The sequence below is a fragment of the Meriones unguiculatus genome, chromosome 8 (assembly GCF_030254825.1).
Source record: "Meriones unguiculatus strain TT.TT164.6M chromosome 8, Bangor_MerUng_6.1, whole genome shotgun sequence".
NCBI lineage: Eukaryota > Metazoa > Chordata > Mammalia > Rodentia > Muridae > Meriones > Meriones unguiculatus.
This window is the reverse complement of record NC_083356.1, coordinates 51876485-51898945: the sequence shown is the minus strand read 5'-3', so window position 1 is coordinate 51898945 and position 22461 is coordinate 51876485. Positions and strand designations below refer to the sequence as shown.

General features: G+C 35.2%; 1 protein-coding gene and 1 long non-coding RNA gene across 2 annotated transcripts in view; one reads left to right on the top strand and one right to left on the bottom strand.

Annotated features, from left to right (window-relative positions):
• Window positions 1-22461, bottom strand: part of Csmd3 (CUB and Sushi multiple domains 3) — a 1323831-nt gene that overhangs the window by 1247476 nt on the left and 53894 nt on the right. The gene's annotated exons all lie outside the window — the stretch shown is intronic.
• LOC132656011 (uncharacterized) lies at window positions 1679-5447 on the top strand. The gene is made up of 3 exons (XR_009593968.1): window positions 1679-1771; window positions 3551-3614; window positions 5387-5447. It is a non-coding gene; the product is annotated as an uncharacterized LOC132656011 (long non-coding RNA).

Sequence of the window (22461 nt, the reverse complement as noted above, 5' to 3'; positions counted from 1 at the left end):
CTGAATGCAAAAAAAAAAATAGTTTTAGGAAAACTCCAATAGTTTTAGGAAAGCTAGGGCTGTTACACAGAGAAACCCTTTCTGAAAAAAAAAAAAAATCAAGTATACTGATGATGATAGAAGAACAAATAAATAGGAGAATTCCTGACTAGAGCACGATAGTACAGATAAAACGAACAACAATGAATAAATGTTACCTCATAAAACTGAAAAGCTTTATATGGCAAAGGACAACATCATTTAGACAAAGCAACAGACTACAGAATTGGAAAATATTTTTCCTACTACATATCTAAGAAGGATTGCATCTAAAGGGTATAAATATACATACATACACACATACATATAAATATATCTATATAAATATATATTTATATAGATGTATATATATACATAGATATTTACATATATAAATATATATGCACATATATATTTATATAGATGTATATATATATATACATGCTTACACACACACATATATATACATATATATACATACACAATTCCTGGATATTAAGAGAACAAATAAAACAATTTAAAATTGGGGCACAATTCTAAACCAAGTGTTCTGGAAAGATGAAACATAAATGAATGAAAAACAATAAAAGAATGGAATTTTATATAAGAAGTGGGAAATAGTAAGAGCTGGAGAGGACAGGGTCTCCACAAGGAGAGCAACAGAACAAGAAAATTTGAACACAGGGAACTTCCCAGAGACTCATACTCCAACCAAGGACTATTCATGGAAATAACCTAGAACCCCTGCACAGATGTAGCCCATGGCAGTTCAGTGTTCAAGTGGGTTACATAGTAATGGGAAGAGGGACTGCCTCTGACATAATCTGATTGGCCTGCTCTTTGATCACCTCCCCCTGAGGGGGGAGCAGCCTTACCAGGCCACAGTAGAGGACAATGCAGCCACTTCTGATGTGAACTGATAGACTAAGATCAGAAAGGAGAGGAGAACCTCCCCTATCAGTGGACTTGTGGAGTGGCATGCATGCAGAAAGGGGAAGGAGGGTGGGATCGGGAGGGGAGGAGGGAGGGGCTTATGGGGGGATACAAAATGAATGAAGTGTAATTAATAAAATTAAAAAAATGCTTGGAAAAAACAATAAAAGAAATCTTCAACATTGTCATCAGAGAATCAGCAAATCAAACCTACTTTAAAATTTCATCCTACACCATCAATAAAGAAATGATTGCTTATGCTGAGGAGGATATGAGATAAGTGAAATTCTTATTCATTACTGGTAGGAGTGCAAACTTGTATAGCCATTATGGAAATCAGAGCTGTGCTACCTCATAAGGCTGAGAATGTATCTACCTCAAGATCCAGTTATAGCACTGTGGCCATATTCCCAAGGAACACTTTGTATTACTTCAGAGACATGTGCTCAGCTGTGTTCATTACTGCTCTATTCATAATAGCCAGAAGTTGAAAATAGCCTAGATGACTGTCAACAGATGAATAGAGAAAAAAATAGAACTTATACAAAGGACTATTACTCAGCTGTTCAATAAAATAAAATTGTGAAATTCACAGGTAAAGGAATGGAGCTAGGAAAGAATAATCTTGAGTAACCCAGATACAAAAAAGAGATACATGTATTCGCTTATATGTAGAAGTTAGCTGTTAAGCCTTCAACAAGCAGCTGCAGTCCATAGAACAGTGGAGGATTGCCACAGGAAGGAGAAATACAATAGCTATGGTGTATGAATGTGAGAAGAACGGAATAAGAGGATCAAACGGAGAGGGGAAGCGACGGGGGTAAAGTAGGGAATATGGGGAGGGACAATGGGCCATTTTAGGAGCCTAATACAGTAGTAGCTTTTTAAAATATATACGTACACAAAGGAAATATAAATGGAATTAACAAACAATAGGAGAAACAAAACCCTAAGTAGATATTAATCATGACTAACCCAGAAGCTATCTCCAATTGAGAGCAGCTCAGGAAGGGAAAATTAGTTTAGTTTTCTCCAACAGAGGCTCTGTGCATACACAAACCCTACTTAAGGGTTGTTCCTTTCCCCGCCTTAGAGGGCCGATACAAAACAAAAGTAGTGTTGACAGGGAGTTGATCTCATAATCCTTTGTCAGGGAATTTATTTTTAACTTTACAGATCTTTTGCTCATAAGCTTTCAATTTTGCTTTTATGGGATGTTTGTGGGGAGGGCAGAGCAAATATGTGTGCTCAGTATCTACATGTGTTTCTTGTGCTTTATCTTTGACTCGTTTGGTTTTTGTTTTACTCTATTTTGTTTTGTTTTATTTCATATTTTTATTATTTTCATTACTATTGCTATTGTTATTTTTCTGATTGTTTTCCAATGACAGACAGGAACAGAATATGGATTCAGGTGTGTATAGAATCAGGGAAGTTCTGGGAGGAATTGGGAGTGAGGAAATCATAATCAATGTCAGTATATATTATATGAAATAAAATAAATTTTATTTCTAAATGTATTATTTTATTTATTCTTTATTTATACTATTTATTTTATTTTACAAAAAAAAATCATTCATTATATACCTATTCCATGGCTCTAATATAAAGATCCAGCCGTGGAGCAGAAGGACACACACAAGAATTCAGTACAGTTACTTTTCGCCACCACAGTGAGTGACCTCACGCCAATGAGACTGACATGAGATAATGTCTGTAAAAGCTGTTAAAAGTTTAAACTGGAAGGTATTAATGCATTACTTTTATGAATGCATTATTACTCTGTGTTCCTTGTCTGCCTCATATAAGTCTTAATAATCAGACATAAATTATTATCCTATTGTGTTTCAAAGATGAAACACTTGTAATGTTAAGAAAAAAATCATATCCTCAAAAAAGTTTAATTAACATTCCATTATCCATCCCAAGCAAAGAACAAAAGAGGAGAATTATATGATTCAGATGGTGAAAGAATGTAAAGTATCTAGGGAGAGCTGCAAGAAGCATAAAAGTATGAAATGGTTGGGGGGTTTAACTGAGCAGAATAACACTATAACAGAAGTGTCTATTATTGTACATTTGTATCAGCTTACATTCATACACCCACTAGCTCTATTGGGGTAGATAGGGTATATATATATATATATATATATATATATATATATATAGAGAGAGAGAGAGAGAGAGAGAGAGGTGCTGTGCTTGTTGCAACATCCATGTTATTTGCATAGACTAAAAAGGGCAAAGATTCAGCATTTACTCGATGTTTATGTTTGTAGGCTATGTGAGTGACGTAGGTAATAAGTTCAGGATTCAAGTGGAAGTAGTTCCATATTTAGATTTATATTCTATACGTAGAGGTGAAATCAGGCTAAAGGCAACTTAACCATTCTTATATAAAATAATATCAGGATGGTATATAAAGTGGTACAGATATGTATGAGATTTTAGGGTGGAAATGAAGGACTAAGTTTTACTTTCTGGTTCAGATACGTAAAATAATTTGTGTTACCATATTCAGAGAAGTTGATTTTAAATGGAAAAAAAATATTTGCTAATATACTGATTGTCTCATTTGTATTTTATCTCACTGATACAGAGACACTTGGTACCTTTTCTGGACCATTGGAATTTGAGCAAGAAACTGACATCTTTAAATTCTGGTAATTTTCATTCACAACATTTAAACATCTGGGACAGAGTCAGAATCCAAACATAGTTGTCTTACTGAATTTTGTAAGTATAGTATGACCCTTAAAATAGACTGCCAAGCCAACAAAATTCCCATCAAGAAAATTCAAACTGAAGAGAAACATTTACATGATTACAGTTGCTAAAGGCCTGAATTTACCAGCATGCATTTCTTTCAAAAAAAGGCATCCTCAGCTCTCTAAATTGCTCTTTTCACAAATTTAGTAGCTTCATTGACTTTCATCTCAGAGATATTTTTAGCACATAGATATTAGCTATTGAGACATATTTGGTAACCAAATAAGACACTTGTTTATCACGATCTTCTAAAGTACCATGGAAATAATTACAGTTTGAGTATATGACTGCTAGAAGGTTTTAGTAAGAGCTGTCTAGGTCTCCTCTTCATACTTTCATTTTTTTTCTAACTCGTTGAAGGGAGGCAATCATGAAAATATATCTGTTGTAAAATGACAACTTACTACATAAATATCATCATCAACAACAACAACAAAAGTCTGCTGGGCTTAAAATTAATCTTGCATCAGTCAGTCTTAGGAAGATTCTCCTGCCTGCAGACACTTTGTACTGTTCACGGAGAGCAGGAACACATAGTGAGGTAAAAGTTAACACTTCATGAGGGAGGGAGGGAGCGCTTGGGAGGGAATGAGGGAGCAGGATACAGCTTGGATACAGAGTTAATAATGTAACTAATAATAATAATAATAATAAAAATCTGAAAAAAGTTAGCATTTCCTGTACTTAAATTTAATACACTGACATTAAGAGTAAAATCCATATATTCAAAATTCAATATTTTATTCATAATTCTTATGGCTTTGAAGTAAAGTTATGTTCTTAACTTCTCCCTAAAATAAGAAAACTATCAATTTCTAGAATTAAAATATAAACAATACAAATGATAATAACTTGGGCATTTGGTTCTCTGACTGACACCTGTCTATTATCTATCTATCTATCTATCTATCTATCTATCTATCTATCTATCTTCTACCAAATCTCTCTCTTTTTCTCTTCTGCTATGTTTATTCTCTTATTTTCTCCCATTAAGTAATAATGGAAAAATTAAACAGGTATAGAAAAATTGGATGAAATGTGCTGAACATTTTCATGAGTCTCACAATATTTTCAAAATTAATGTGGCTTGCATTATTTAATTTTTATCATAATAGTACTCTGAAAGGGCCAAAGTAATATTAGATTCTTGCTGATTTTGAAGAAAGAATAGTATAGCATTAGTTTAATATGTCCAAGTACACACGTTTTGAAAGAAACACTGCTCTATTTAACATTTAGCTGCACCAACCTTAGGTGCTTGACATGGTTAATGAATTTAAGCCCAAGTGTAAAGACATATTTTGATTTGCATGAGATTGGGATTCCCTATAAAGCAATATTTCTGGTATCAAAATTCAGACTACCAAGATGGTAATTTATTATCTCTCCACAGTTGAAAGTAAGCATAACACAAAAGGCCTATGACTAGGAATCATTGCATGTTAAGTGATAAAAGCTGTAATACTTTCCATAATGCCTATCTCATAGTGACTATTTGAAAGGCTATTTATTTTACTAATATTCTTGGTATTTTCCACCTCTTCTTCTTAGATATTCTTGCCGCATTTCATTGTGTATATTTTTAAAACCCACAGTGATAATGTCGTTCTCTTATAAAAATATGTGATCACTTCATATTCCATATTAATACTATTGATTATTTTAGGTACTTCCTTTCCTGGAGTATACTTTCTTAGATAGTCCGAGGGCGATCATGGATTCAGCAGTGAATGACTGGTAGGTTAAGCGCTGAGGACAATATTCATAATTTGGATCCACTTGTATGCATACATAGTCTCAGAAACTTGAAAAATCAGAAGGTTCTCAAAATTTAGGCTCTTTTAAAATTACTTTTAAAAAAGAGGAACTTTTTAAAAATTACTTTTAAATTATTATATTAGTTAAGGAGATGCTTACTTAGTTATCCAATGAGAAGTTCACCCAAATTCTGTCTGAGAGTTTAACAAGTGTCCTCTGTTTTCAATCTACAACAGTTCCTAAGTTCCTACATCTATACAGTAAGTAAAATAATACTCTAAACATTGTCAGATTGTTCCTCTTTTCTACATCAGGTTCCCTTTATTTATATTTCCTTTCTCTAAGTTCTTAATATAGAGAATTAGAAGCCAGTTTTTTTTTCTATTGAACTTTGCTTTTCATTCCACAATTATACTAAATTCTTCACTTATAATTATCATAGAGCTATCAGGTTATAAACATAATGGATTAGTTCTTCTGTAATTCTCTTTCTTCTATAATTAAACTACGTTTCCTCCAGATGGTACTTTTTAATTATATAATTAATATTTCTTTCCAAGTTAAAAAATACAAATAAACAGTGGAATGTCTTCTTTTCCCCTTGTTTGTGAACTGGTAAAAACAAGGATCTATAATTTCAATAGAACACTTTACAATGTTTCTCTTAATTAAATTTATTTACTTATTAATTTACTTTCATCCACAATGCAGCCCCCTGCCTCCTCTCCTCCCATTTCCAATATCTTAACCTGTTCTTCCTTTTCTCCCTCTCCTTATTCTCAGAAAAGGGGAGTCCCCATATCAACCCATTCCAGTACATTCAGTCCCATCAAGCCTAAGCACATCCTTTTCTACTGAGTTCAGACTTGGTAGCCCAGCTAGGGGTAACTGATCTAAAAGCAGGCTACAGAGTCCAAGTCAGAGACAGCCTCTATTTCATTTGCTAGCAGACTCACATGAAGACCAAGCTGACCATCAGTTACATAAGTATTGGGTACCTATGTTCAGTCCATGCATGCTCTTGGCTTGGAGATTCATTTCTGTAAGCCTCCCGGAACCAAGGTTAGTTGTTGTTGTTGTTGTGGAGCTCTTTCTCCTTTTGGGTCTTTTTATCCTTCCCCCAACTCTTCCACAAGCCTCCCTGAGTTCTTCCTAATGTTTGTCTGTGGGTCTCAGCATCTGTTTCCAACTGCTGCAGGGTGGAGCCTCTCAGAGGACAGTTATGCTAGGTGCCATTAATAGTTTCAGGGGTTGGCTCTTTCCTATAGGAGGAGGTCTCAGGTTGGTACAATAAAAGAACTTCATCACCAATCATGATTTCAAACATGGTATTGCCATAGAAACAGACTCGTTGATCTATGGAGTCAAATAGAAGATTTAGAAATAAACCCACACATGTAAAAACACCTCGTTTTTTATGAAGAAGCCAAAACCATACAACGGGAAAAAGAAAGCATTGTCAACAAATAGTACTAATCTAACTAGATTTCTACATGTAGAAAAATGCAAAGAAATCCATATTTATCACCCTGAAGAAAATACAAGTCCAAGTGGATCAACGACTTCAACATAAAACGAGATACACTAAATTTATTAGAAATATTGGGCAAGAGACTTGAACTCATTGTCATAGGAGACAAGTTCCTGGACATAACACCAAGAGCTCAGGCTCTAAGCTCAACAATTAATAAATGGTACTTCATGAAAATGAAAATCTTCTGTAAGGGAAAGGAAACATCACAATTCTTTTCTTTATTATTCATTTTACATCCCAGTCTTAGCCCCCTCCATCCCTGTTTTTCCCTATGCCCCTTCCCTACATCTCAGAGAAGGGGAGCCCTCCCCTTCCTACCTACCCAAGCATATCAGGTTTCATTAAGATTGAGTACATCCTCTTTGCTGCTCCCTGAGAAGGTAGCCCTGACAGAAAAAAGTGATCCAGAAGTAGGCGACAGAGTCCATGACACAGTGAATCCCTTTTTCCCTTCTTAGGTGAATTATAAGAAGACCTAGCTGCCCATGTACTACATCTGTGTAGGGGGCCTAGGTCCAGTCTATACATGGACCTTGGTTAGTGCTTCAGTCTACAAGGGACCCCTGGGCCCTGGTTAGTTGGCTCTATTGGTCTTCTTGTGGAGCTCCTGTCACTTCCAGGCCCTCCTACTTCCCTACAAAATTCCCTAAACATCACCTAATGTTTGGCTGTGAGTCAGTATCTGTTTTGAGGTGTTGCTTGGCAGAGCCTCTCAGATGACAATTCTGATAAGTTTCTCTCTGAAAGCTTAGCAGAGGATCATTCATTAGTGTCAGGAGTTCGCTGTCTCCCATGGGTTGACTCTCTTGTTGGGCCAGTCATTAGTTGGACATTTCCTTAATCTGTGCTCTAATTTTGTCTCTGCCCATCTTGTAGGCAGGGTAAACTTTGGCTCTCGTTTTATGTGTTTATGTTGGTATTTATCTCCCTCCACTAGGGGTCCTGTCTGGTTAAAGAGTGACATCTTCAGTCTCCATGACCCTGTTACTTGGAGTCTCAGTTTGAGTTACTCTCATATCCTCTCAGGAGCTTACCTTGTTATAAGTCTCCAGCTTGTCACAGAGTCACAAATTAAATGAAAGGAGGTAAAAGACATCCAAATGGGCCCTGTCTGTGGCCTGTTCTCTTATGGGTTTATAAATTTATGCTTTTGATGCTTTCATTTATCAAAATGAATTGAAAAACATTCCTGGGTCTCACCTATTGAATTTAAAAAGCCTTTGAAATTGGTCCTGAACATGTGTGTTCATTAACGTTATCTAAATACAAAATTTTGGTAATTGGAGAGTCAGAGGTATAATTCCTAATAGTGACAATATACTAGTAATCAACTAGATGTAGATATTTTTCAAAATTTGACAGTCTTTATTCATTAAAGATTAGGAACTGTTTGTGATGCAGAAAGTGCTGGCAAATTGTCAGTCATTTCTTTAAAATTAAATTGATGGAGTTTAGTATATACATAGAATTGGCAAAAAGCAATTTTAAGTATTAGGAAATAGTAAAACTACAGCCAAGTAGAGCAAAAGTCAACCTACCTATAAGGGATAACAGTAGGCAGCACACAGTGGATGCAAATAATTTAAGTGTTCCTCTGGTTTGTTATGATGAAGCACCGCAATAATTAAAATAGCAAATCAAATCTGCATAAATGTTCCTGTTGGCTTCCCATAGTGGTGACATGGTATAATTAGTTTGTATATGAGATTTTGAAAAAGTTCTTCACAGAGTCCCATGGCTTTAGAAGTAATTATTTGCATTGAACTAGCAATTCCATAACTGTGACAATGGATTGTGGGAGGTTATGATTAGTTTGGGAAATGTTTTAATTAGTAAGTAGATACCTAATTAAATCTGTAGCTGTAATATAAGAAAAAATTCTGTGATAATAGTCCTGTTATTTTGAACTTATAAATACCAGCCATGAAGATGAGGAAAGAATTAATTGAGAATATAAGAAGTATTGTATACAATAAAAGATATGGCTGCATAATATGACTTAAAATAAGATTTTTCAAGATGAAACACAGAGGCCTGGAGGGTTGGCTTAATGATTAAGAGTGCTTATTGCTCTATCTGAGGACCAGAATCCAGAGCCCAGTGCCCATGCAAATGCAAATAAAATCATGTTCAACTAACGGAAGTCTCACTTTGGCTTCCGTGGGCACATACACATATGCACACACGAAAATATATGCATTGCAAGTGGTCACAAGGCACAATTTAGTAAAAAAAAAAAAAAAATGATGTTTGTGAGTCTAGGCAGTTTGTACTCTTTACTTCAAGCTTATGATACTATTGTATTTGAGCTTAAAAAAAACATATTTAAAGGTTCAAAAGATATAGGGATTCTACCTTGAAACATCATCCTAACAATGGTGGCTAACAGATTCTGTACACATTCCATGTGAAAACATTCTAAGCATTTCACCAACATTCGGTGTTGTCAATACCATAGTGAAATGCAGTATGTTGTAAATATCTCAATAAACAGAGTAACAAATAATCTAAGATTAAAATATTCTTAAGTATCAGACAAAAGTAAATGGCATTCACTGGATCTTACCTCTATAATGATTTATTTTTCTGCAAGAATACATGACTCTCCGACTGATGATATTAATAATAATAATTTCAGTGTTTAGAAACATTATAATTCAAACAACACCTTCATATGCATTCTCTCAGGAAACCCTCATAAGAAACCTGCATGGTCATCAGCAAGAATGCAACTGCTCACAAAGAAAGAATCAGGTATTTTATGAACTAATGATGATTTTCTTCTTTTTTAATTTCATAGTAAAAAGTATTTTATTATTTTCATTTTTATATCTGAGTCCAAGTATGTGATATTTCCTGAGTCATGACAACCCTAATTACTATATTATAAATATGTAGAATATATACAAGTGCCACATAGCTGTGTTTTAAATGTTTGTACTTTTTTTCCCATTTATGTTGAGTACAACTGTGTATTCTATCTTACTTTTCCCTACAAAAAGAATAATAGTGCTTGATTATGTGGATAATTTGAAATTCCTGTCAATCTGCTGGTTTGAAGGCTTACGAGATAGATCCTTATGATTTTCCTATCTACTGCACAACACTCAAGAGGCTATTAAAGCTCATTATCTCTTACTGAAAATATATTTACAAAATACAAATGTGACTTATCAGAGAGATACAAATAACCTTTAAAAATAACACCTGTCCTTTAGACTGAAGGAGTCATTTAACTTGAAATGCATGATGTTGCTGGATAAATCGAGATTAATATGTCACAGTCTTTATTTCTATGTCAACAAATCAGAAAAGAAATGAAGTATAGCCTTCAGAAGTTTAGACTGAGAAAACAGCATGCTATTTAAAAAAAAAAATAGTCTTTTTAACATTGTGAGCTACAGACAAAAATGTCGTTACATTTGGTTGCACTGTTGCTTTCATTTCACTGAGTTCTATAGTCAACAATCACAACTTGTAATCATTCATAATTGTAACACAGATAACAAAACTGACAGATACTTTTGGGTCAAAATATGACTAGAAGGATAGAAATGTACTGTGACTTAAGATTATTCCATGGTCAAGAAAGTAATCTCTCTATCTTTTGATATGATTATTTAGATAAAAATAAAAAACAAGCACAAACATTTAACAATAGGGGATCTTATTTACATGCTTCTGTCTGAAGAAAAAATCTTGGTTTTGAAGAATCTCACATTTTAAAGATCAAAGTAAATAATATACACACTTATTCTGTACCCCACAACTATGCTATATTTTACAGAGTCCAATGAGGATTTGCAGCTTTGAAATCTACTGAATATATTTGGAATATGTATTTTAGACTTGATTTTAGTTAAGGACAACAATATTGTGAAATTTTTATGCTTAACTACAAAGGGACTCTGTTTTGTCTTTGTTGTTAGCACACACACTTTCTATTGCGAATAACAGTTGTAACATTTTGAGTAAACAATACATTCAGGATTGTTAACTTAACCATCTAACCCCTCCAGATTGACTTTGTGTCTCTAAAAGAGAAATGTGCAACCAAACATGACAGCTCATGCCCAAAATAACAGAATTCTGGAGTCTTGAGTCTTTGTAAGATCAAAGTGGGTGGATTATGAGTATGAAACCAGTGTGGATTAAATAGTAAGGCACTATCAGGAACACTGAATAAATTTAAAAATCAAATTGGAAATAAAATTTTCTCTAAATTATAAAGATCATGGGATTCTAATTTATCTTCCAGTAAGATTAGTTCTAATGCTTAACAGTATCTCCAAATTTTAGCTCTAAACTTTTGCAATTACCTTCTTTCAAAAATATATTCTGCTTTAGTATGGAAAATAATAAGGTAAGTACTCCAAAGTTAATATCCGGACTTTGAACTTGGGTGTCTTGGTGCCTGCTCACATAATGAATAGTTGTCTAGAGAATGAAGAGAAATATCTTCCTGGATTGTATAAGTATGTAGATGAGAAAGAAATTGTGTCTTCAAGAAAATGATCGCAATGGAGGGAAACAATAAGGAAAGGTGTTGCTCTCCATAGTCAGGGCCTGAACACAACATTGAGGTCAGGCATAGATTTAGAGTCAGCTCTTAGAAAAGGCTTGTAACTGGAAGGCAGAAGAGAAAGTATGAACACAAATACAAAGGCATGAACGTGGGAAATGTCATGGTAGATGTTCAATGAATAGCATCTACTAAGGAGTGCCATCATATTCATTTTAATAGATTCAATGTAATTTTAGTGATTATTATCATTTGAAAGGCTGGGACATTCTTCCCTTGACTGAAAACTATAAGCTTTAATGAGACAGTAAGAGGTTATAGACATAATTAAATTAATTACATTGTCTTAAATAAAACATCTTGATATAAATTTTTATATGAAATATAATAGATTATGTGGTATTGCTTAGCGAATATTTCCATTAGACATATTTATTATTTTTGCTTTTGATTTTCTTAAGTTTATTATTAGCACGGGAAAAGCAGGGAGCATGCGCGGTCCCAGCCTCAGGCACTGCAAAGCCCCAAAGAGGAAGAGATGGGTGGCCAGACATCTCAGCAGCCTTGGAAGAGACGGCCACCCAAGGGCCCATCATCCTTTACAGGTGGACAACCAAAGGACAGCGTGTCAGCAATTTTATTATCAGCATTCCCTCACTTACTCATGTGTGCCAATCTGTCGTTTAATTTAAACCCAACTTCTAAAATAGTCATGATTTTTTTAAAAAAGATTCATGTACATGTATTATTTTGCATGTACTTGCCATATTATGTGTATACTGAGGGAGAAGTGAGCGTGGGTATCGGTTCCTTAATTCTTGCCAAGAAGCAAAATTGCTTTCATTTCTCTTGAACTGAAGTTAGTGAGGAGGGGAATTTCAAATGGCAATTGGTCCACTAACCCTGTCAGAGTTAATTAAATTAAATATGCTGTATTTCTTTCTTTTAAAAAATTACCAAAGCAATGGCATGAGAAATGATTTAATTATACTTGAAATGTACCTCACAGTACTCAGAGGTTGGAGTGAAACATGACTTCCTTTTTGAAGCACTTGTGAAGTGACTACTATGTGCAACATGGTGCTATCAGTTGGTGATGGGACTGCACTTTCTATCTGAGAATGTAAACCACTCGTAGTGTGTAACAAGAGCACGCTTGCCCAATTTGGGTCCCAATTAACAAGCACCCTTCAGAATCTGAAAGGAACTGAAGAGGATTCGGGACATGTTTCTTTCCTTTCCTAAAGAAAAAGTTTATTCCGTTACTTTCAATTGTGCCAACTAGTGTGGTTTCTGTGTGAGTGTAACACGAGCACTGCCGCCAGGGGAGCCCAGAGGTGTCAGATTTCAGGGAGTTAAAGGCAGTTCTGAGCTATTGAAACCAGCGCTGAAAACTGAACTCGCGTCCTCTGAAAGAGCTGTAACCATGTTTAACAACTGAGCCATCGCTCCAGCACCAAGGTTGCTTTCACTCGTAATTCAAACCAATAGGGAAAGCTTTTAGTTATACCATTGGCACATAGAATCAACTATTTACTGGAAAGATTTATTTATTCTTATTTTCTGATGTACCAACAAACAAATAGTAAAATAAAAACTAGTCTCTGTAAAATTTGTCTTTTCAAGACTCAAGCAGAACTACCCATGGTATCTGAAAATCCAGAGTTACAAAATTAAATTTTTGTGTTATTTTACAACTTTCAAGGATGATTAGGTTTCTTCCCTACTCAGGGGGTTGAACCAACAGGGAGTAGATAAAGAAGAAAACATATGTAAAAAAAGAAAATGTGTGTGTTATACCTTGCTTGAAATAAAATGAATGTGCAAAAATGAAATGCATCTTTTTATCATCATGGAGAAAGTTAACACATAAAATATCACTGGTCACCTAATTCTAGTTTTCAAATGTTTCTGTCTATTGTTGTTTATTATTACATATTCAATATATAAATCTGTTATTTAAAACAAGTCAAATAATATATATGTTATAGAGATTCATGTTCTGATTTTTATTAAATAGAGGTATATCAATAATTATGAGCTTGTGAATTTAAAAATTTAATATATAATTATGTTTAGAATATTTTGTAGAATGTTCACATATGAATATTCTTTTATTTTACAATTCTTTTAATTTTTTTGTATTTATTACAATTTATTCACTTTGTATCCCAGTTGTGGCCCCCTCCCTCCTTCCCTTCCCAATCCTACCCTGCCTCTTCTCCTCACATGCCCCTCCCCCAGTCCACTGATAGAGGAGGTCCTCCTCCCCTTCAGTCTGACTCTATCCTATCAGGTTTCATCAAGAGTGGCTGCATTGTCTTCCTCTATGGCCTGGTAAGGCTGCTCCCCCCTCAGGGGGAGGTGATCAGATATTCTTTAAAATAATGTTGTTATTCTATCATAACCAATTGCTGTCAATGAAAAAAGGTTAACATCTATTGACCAATTGTTACATTAGGAATATTTAATCCTCACCACACTTTTGAATTAAATCATTGCTATTTACTAAATTTTATAAGTAATATATCTAAAGGAGCCAGAGAAGAAAATAGAATTGGTATTTTAATGACTTCAAAGTCTACATTCTTCACCGTGAAATATTAAATAATTTTAGGAAGATCATCTTCAACACTTGTAAAATGGTTCAGCACATAAAAGCACTTGATACTAAGCCACCTGTGTTCAATCTCCAGAAACAGAAAACTGACTTCTATGGCTTGTTCTCTCACATCCACATGAACAGCATGGCATGAGCGCGCACATTAACACCCCAAACGTCATTTTAAATTTTATCATATTTTTCCTTTTTGTTATTATCATTAGTTACAATTTATTCACTTTGTATCCCAGCTGTGGCCCCTTCCCTCGCCCCCTCCCTCGTCTCCTCCCAATCCCACTCTCTTGCCCTTTTGTCCCCCATACCCTTCCCTAGACCACTGATAGGAAGAGGACCTAAAACCTCTGCTCAGATGTAGCCACAGACTCAGTCTCCAAGTGGGGTCCTTAGTAAAGGGAGCAGGGGCTGTCTCTGGTATGAACTCAGTGACAGGCTCTCTGATCACCAACCCTTGGGGGGAGCAGCCTTAGGCCACAGAGGAAGACAATGCAGCCAGTCCTGATGAGATCTGATAGGCTAGGGTCAAATTTTATTATATTTTAATAATATGGTATATCATAAATTATTCAAGATTCTGCTATTGAAAAATTTTAAACTTTTTACAGATTTTCTTATATAGTGAATGATGCTAGAATGAAATTCCTGAGAATATTATGCATTTCAGAGCTGTGATTCCATGTAGACATAGAGTAAATGTTCTATGCATGTTTTGAAGTTTAAAAAATGAATCAAAAAATAATTTTAGTTTTGAGTGATTGAAGTTCTGTGGAGCCATCACGAGTTGTGTGAACTAGGTACAGACTTAGTAAAGGCCATGTGTTTCAGAAATTAGTGAGGCTTCCTAAATCTGTCATAAAAAAGGAAGATGATCTTTTCCTTGTAAAGAAAAGTAAATACATAAAATAAAATAGAGAGAAAGGAAGGCAGAACATGATATGCAGAGATGAATAGGGAAGGGAGTCATATGAGTCTACTTGAAGTTATAACAGCTGTATTAATAGAACAATTATGTAAGGAAATGATATAAGAAGAGAAAAGATAAAAGAATGCTTTGAAGGTGTTTTATTTTTCAACTTGAAAGAGAAAAAAAATATACAAGAGAATAAAGCAAATCGACAACATGAACTGTTTTTGAAATTTCCAGAACAATTGGCAAGTCATAAAAAGCCATAAAATCAAGACTTGTGCAATAAAACCACCAGTTGATATGCCAGTGTAAATGAAGATATTTCACAATGCTCTGTTCCCAGAGGAAAAACTGTAGGTAATTAATGGCTACTAGAGAAGGAGAATCAGTCTTTTCCTGGGATGAGCTCCTGTGAGATTACCCAGTATCAAATGGACATCCCTAAACATAGATAGGAATAATACGAAATGACATCAGATAGTCTGTCTGTCTGTCTATCTATCTGTCTGTCTGTCTGTCTGTCTGTCTGTCTTTCGCCTATCTATCATCTATTTGTCTTTCTATCTATCTATCAGCAGCAGCACACACACATATATACACGTATATACAGGTATATTATATGTGTATATAATTTAAAAATAAGATGCCAGCCAGGCACAGTAGCTCATGCCTATACTCCCAGAACTGAGGGAGCCAGAAGCAGGTGGATCTCTGGGTGTTCAAGGCCAGCATGCTCTACAAAGTGAGTCCAGGATAGCCAAGGCTACACTGAGAAACCTTATCTCAAAAAACAACAACAAAAAGAAATAAAGAATCTAAAAAGGAATAAGATGCAGAGAAAGAAGTAGAAGAAAGAAGGTAAAAGAGAAAATCATACAAACACAGTCAACACAGTTCTCATATATACAATTCTCAAAAATAAACTTAGTAAATGATATAAAAAGAAGTCATTGATTGAGGTTTATGTTAGATTATCTTACAACTATACATAAAACCAACTCCATGGAGATCCAATTTCCCTGGTTCCTCAGATCACTTGCACTCACTTGCACATGCAGTGAGTGAGATACAGATACATAATTTAAAAATCAAATAAATCTCTAAAAAAGAATCATAAAAGCTAAGCATCATTATACAGATAAATAGTACAGCCACATATCTCAATTCTTTTTAAAAAGGTTGATATTTGATTTTTTTCATATTTTCTGTTCATGTGATATATTGAAATAGTTAACAAAGATCCACGGCTAACAGGTAATCAAGCATAGTTTACATTATACCTCTTAGGTGATGAGTGACATCATTAAACTAGGAACGGCTTTATATGTTTTACTTCTCAAACTTCAGTTTGTAAACTTTGTATTTTTAACAATGAGTATCTTCAGAAAGGCTTCAGTAATGCTATTACTTTGAATTAAATTTTGCTGTATTGAGCAGCAAGTTATGTAATATGAACATTAGACTTTTCAATAAAAGTTAATTTTTGAAAGTGTCACCAGCTTGAACTACTATAAAATGACTGAACAATATGACTGTGATACAACAAAAATGACTGTGATACAATAAAAACTTTAAGAATTGCAAGTTTTACAAAAGTGATTAATGATAAACTTTGAATAAACTCAAACACAGCAGTTGGAAAGAGAAGACATGACATTTTCAGTGACTGTTATATGCTAAAAGGAGATGCAAAGAAGTTAAATTACAAGTCTGACTCATACAATCAGATTTTAAAAGTATCTTTAAGAGTACCAAACAGGACAGGATCCTACCACAGAGGGCCTCTGAAAGACTCTACCCAGCAGGATATCAAAGCAGATGCTGAGGTTCATAACCAAACTTTGGCCAGAGCACAGGGAATCTTATGAAAGAAGGGAGAAATATAAAGACCTGGATGGGGACAGGAGCTCTACAAGGAAACCAACAAAACCAAATAATGTGGGCCCAGGGATCTTTTCTGAGACTGATACTCCAACCAAGGACCATTCATAGAGATAACCTAGAACCCCTACTCAGATGTAACCCATGGCAGATCAGTCTCCATGTGGGTTCCTTAGTAAGGGGATCAGGGACTGTCTCTGACATGAACTCAGTGACTGGCTCTTTGATTACCTCCCCCTGAGGGAGGAGCAACCTTACCAGGCCACAGAGGAAGACAATGCAGCCATTCCCAATGAGACCTGATAGGCTAGGATAAGAGGGAAAGTGAGGAGGACCTCCCTTAACAGTGGACTCGGAGTGGGGTATGGGAGGACATGACAGAGGGAAGGAATGAGGCAGGGGGCTACAGTTGGGATACAAAGTAAATAAACTATAATTAATATAAAAAATTAGAATGAAAATTAAAAAGAGTACCAAACAGCAATGAGCATTTAAGGAAGAGTGTGAGGAAGACTGCCTCTCATTGGTATTATATTTAGTCTCTCTACTGTAGTAGAAAGGAAGCTCATTTCCTATAACCGCAGTTGTAAGACAGGTAATCAATTGAGTTAATGAAGATGGATTGTATTAATGGCTCCAATTCTTTACCCCTGCTTACATGCATACCCCTTGTTATGTAAATGCAATACTTCTTGTTTAAAGGAAAAGATAACTTCCTTTCGTCCTTATTTTTGTATTTGGTAGTGTGATTCCTTTTGTTCAGTGGCATGTGAATAGATCTGACAAACATGCCCAGTTTGATTTCATTCTGGGGAATTTAAGCATCACTACAGACCCTTGTCTGCTGCCCTGGAACTTCAAAGAGTGGATTAGTATTGTGAGATTCAGTTAGTCAGAGAATGCATTTTCATGTGACCAAGTCTATAAGATTACAAGAAAACTAATTTCTAGATTTTTGAAACTAAATCAATGCAATTCTCTCTATCAGTGATTCTGAGTAGTTTTTCATGTGCTGGCAACACTGTGCAATCAATTTTACTACATATAGTCAGGCCTTTCCTTAAATTTCACAGTACAGCTGTTGATGGGTCAAAATTAAAAACAAAAAAATAAAAGTTCTCTTTCTGGTTACCTGGAAATTACTGATTACCAAGTAGAACACTTGTGAGATCTAGTTGAAAACATATATTCATTGACTATATATTCTATATACAGTGCATTGTAGTCTTAAACTTGGATCTAGTTGCAAAACCCATATACATGCTGACTGTGTTTTGATTTTAATGTATACTATAAAATACTTACATGTGAAAATTAAGGTAATAGTGAAGAAGCTAATAGCTTTATAAAATGGAACCTGTGTGTGTGCTTGTGAGTGTGAGCACAAATGTTCATTTGTTGTAATTCTTTTAAAAATAATATCACATTTATCTTTAGTGAAAATTCATACATTAAAATTTTCTCACAAAAAAAAATAAAGAGGAAGAGAAAAACTGAAAAGAAGAAAGAGAAAAGTAAAAAGCTGCTATACCAAGACAATTGTTGGTTTAAAAACAAAACTTCGTTGGGCATTTTCAAATTAAAAGAGGTAAAGAGAGTAGAATACAGTCCTTATCTTGATGAGTCTTCTCATATACATACATATGAGAAATGACTGTTACATACTAAATGTATATACAATATATATCATATATATTAAATAATTGAATAATATTCTCATAGCAATATACATTATATAATTGAATAATAACTGTACATGAAGTATAAAGGCAGGTGATCCAGCTTTCCAGAGAAATTATTTGTGAACACTTTAGAGAAAAATGGCCTGTTCCATGGCCAACCAAGAAGCATATTAAACAAAACCAACTCCAGAAAATGAACAAGTAATTTGAACAGAGGTGGAGTAAATATACGCTAAGGTATAAGAAGGGAGAAGGATACACTTCTCATTTACATATGATAATAAGATAAATTGTGAATCACTTCACTTGCCAGTTCATAGGACATAAGTCATTAAAACACTGTCACATGAAATAACTTAAGAATATATTCTATATTTCATTTAAAAAAAAGGACCCCACTCATGTCTTTATTTAACAAATGAACATGTCTTGTTTTACAAAAGTAAGCAGTTGTTCTCTGAATTTTGAAAACCTGCCTCAAAGTACAGTCATCACTATATAGAATAGACTTAAACCCATTTCAAGCAGTTTGGTCCCCAAGACCTTCACTCTTACTATACTACCACAAACCTAGGGTGAAGTCTCACTCTAGCAAGGAAAGATCAAAATTCTTAGTACTTAAACATAGATAAGAATGAAAGAGAATCAACAGACTATGAAAGTTACAAGCAATTCTGTGTGTGTATTTGTTTTCCTTCTGAAGCAACCGATATGTTTGGTATACATGAAAATTCAGAATTTGTATACAATGTGTAATGATAAGATAGAATAATTAGCATTTTGATCTCCGTAAACCTTTGTTATTTCCTTAGAATTTTTGTCTGCAGTTCTCTGCACGGTATATGGGTTCCTGCTAACTCTTCTCACTGCACCACAATGCCTTAAAACACTAAAATTCATTTTCTTGTTTTGTTCCTTCTATGCAGCCATCCTCATCTCCCCTCCTTCCTAAGTTTTAGCAACCACTCTTGTAATGATTGCTTCTGTCAAAACATTTCATTTATTTATTTTCAAATTCTCATAAAATAAATTTTTTCACACTCTTTCTGTCTCCAAACTTTTCCTAGATATTCTCTCTCTACCCACTCCACTTTACGTTCTTTGTCATTCTTAAAAAACAAAAACATGTGGTTTAGCTTCCTTAAAAGTATAGATTTTAGTATGTTTATCCTATATTATATGGCTAATATCCACTTATACATGAATACATACCATGTTTGTCTTTCTGCTTCGGGGATACCTCACTCAGGATGATCTTTTCTAGTTCCCACCATTTGCCTGCAAATTTTATGATATCCCTGTTTTTAATTGCTGAGTAGTATTCCCTTGTGTAAATATACCACAATTTCTACATCCATTCCTCCATTGAGGGACATCAAGGTTGTTTCTAGATTGTGGCTATTATATTGCGGCTACCAACTTGGTTGAGCAAATGTCCTTTTTGTATAGTTGAGCATATTTCGTGTACATGCCAAAGAGTGGAATAGCTTGATCTTGAGGTAGCACTACTCCTAATTTTCAGAGAAAGTGCCAGATTGATTTCCAAAGAGGTTGTAAAAGTTCACATTCCCACCAGCAGTGGAGGACGGTTCCGCTTTCTCCACATCATCTCCAGCATATGTTCTCACTTGAGATTTTGATATTAGCCATTCTGATAAACATACTAAAATCTTTAGACCTAACGAAGCTAAACAACAAGGAATACCCTAGGGAAGATGCCCAATCTTTATTCAGAAGGGCAAATGTGATAGACATCTAAAGGAGTAGAAGACAGGGAACAGGACAGGAGCCTACCACAGAGAGTCTCTGAAAGACTCTGCTGATCAAGGTATTAAAGTAGAGGCTGAGACTAATAGCCAAACTATTAGTGGAATTACATGGAATTCTATGAAAGAAGGAGGAGGTAGAAAGGCTTGGAGGGGACAGGAGCTCCAAAAGGAGACCAACATAGCAAAATTAACTGGGCCCTGGGGGCCTGGCAGAGAGTGCTACCTCAACCAAGATCCATGCATGGAGAAGAGCTAAAACCCCTGCTCAGATATAACCTATAGAATCAGTCTCCAAGTGGGTTCCCTAGCAAATGGAGAAGAGGCTTTCTTTGGCATAAACTCAGTGGCAAGATCTGATCACCTACTCCTGGGAGGTGCCAATTTGCCAGGCCACAGACAGAGACAATGCAGGCAGTCCTGATGAGATCTAATAGGTTAGGGTCAGATAGAAGGGGAGGAAGACCTCCCCTATCAGTGGACTAGGGAAGGAACATAGGGAGACAGGAGGGAGGGAGGATGGAATTTAGAGGAGACAAGGGAGGAGGCAACAGCTCAGATACAAAGTGAATAAATTGTAATAAATGATAAATAAAAAATTGTAAGAACAAAAACAAAACATGGTAACATTCCCAATAGCATTGGATGAGGGCTCCCTTTTCTCCACAACCTCTTCAGCATGTGTCATGTCTTGAGTTTTTGATTTTAGCCATTCTAGTGGGTGTGAAGTGAAATCTCAAGGTACTTTTGATTTGCATATCTCGGATGACTAAAGACTGAGCATTTCTTTAAGTGTTTCTCTGCCATTTGATATTCCTCTGTTGAGAAGTCTCTGTTTAGTTCATTTGTTAATTGGGTTACTTGGTTTGTTGATGATTAATTTCTTCAGTTCTTTATGTAATCCGGGTATTAGCCCTTTGTAAGATGTAGGGTTGGTTAAGATCTTTTCCCAGTCTGTAGGCTGCTGTTTTGTTCTGATGACAGTGTCCTTTGCTTTACAGAAACTTTTCAGTTTCATGAGGTCCCATTTATTCATTGTTGACCTTAGATCTTGGGCTGTTGGTGTTCTGTTCAGGAAGTTGTTTCCTGTGCCAATGAGGTCGAAGCTCTTCCCCACTCTTTCTTTTTTTATATATATAATTTTTAATTTTTATATTATTAGAGTTTATTTACTTTGGACCTCCCTCATTCCCTCCCAACCCCTCCCTTCCTCCCTTATGTCCTCCCTCCCCCTCTCTAAGTCCACTGATAGGGGAGGTCCTCCTCCTCTTCCATCTGACCATAGGCTATCAGGTCTCATCAGAACTTGCTGCAATGTCCTCCTCTGTGGCCTAGCAAGGCTGCTCCTCCCTAGAACCACTTTTTTCTTTTAACAGATTTATTGTGCTGGCTTTATGTTAAGGTCTTTGATCCACTTGGAGTTTACTTTTCTGCAGGGTGATAAATATGGGTCTATTTGCATTTTTCTACATGTAGACATCCGGTTAGACCAACATCATTGATTGAGGTTGTTATCTTTTTTAAAATTTTTTCACTTCTATTTCAAAAATCAAGTAACCATACATATGTGTGTTTATTTCTGGATCTTCAATTAGATTCCATTGATCCACTAGTCTGTTTCTAAGCCAGTGCCATACTGTTTTTATTATTGTTGCTCTATAGTACAGCTTGAGATCAGGGCTGGATATACCTCCCAAAGATTTTTTTTTTTTTTTTTGTACAGGATTGTTTTAGCTATTCTTGGTTTTTTGTTTAAAATTAGGAATAGTTCACGATCCAGCTATACCACTCCTGGGTATATATTCAAAAGATGCTCAAGCATACAACAAGGACATGACTCAATTATGATCATAACAGCTTTGCTCATAATAGCCAGAATCTGGAAACAAACGAGATGTCCTTCAAAGGAGGAATGGATACAGAAATTGTGATACATTCACACAATAGAATACGACTCAACAATTAAAAACAAGGAAATCATGAAATTTGCAGGCAAATGTATGGAACTAGAAAAGATCATCCTGACTGATCTAACCCAGAAGCAGAAAGACAAATATGGCATATACTCACT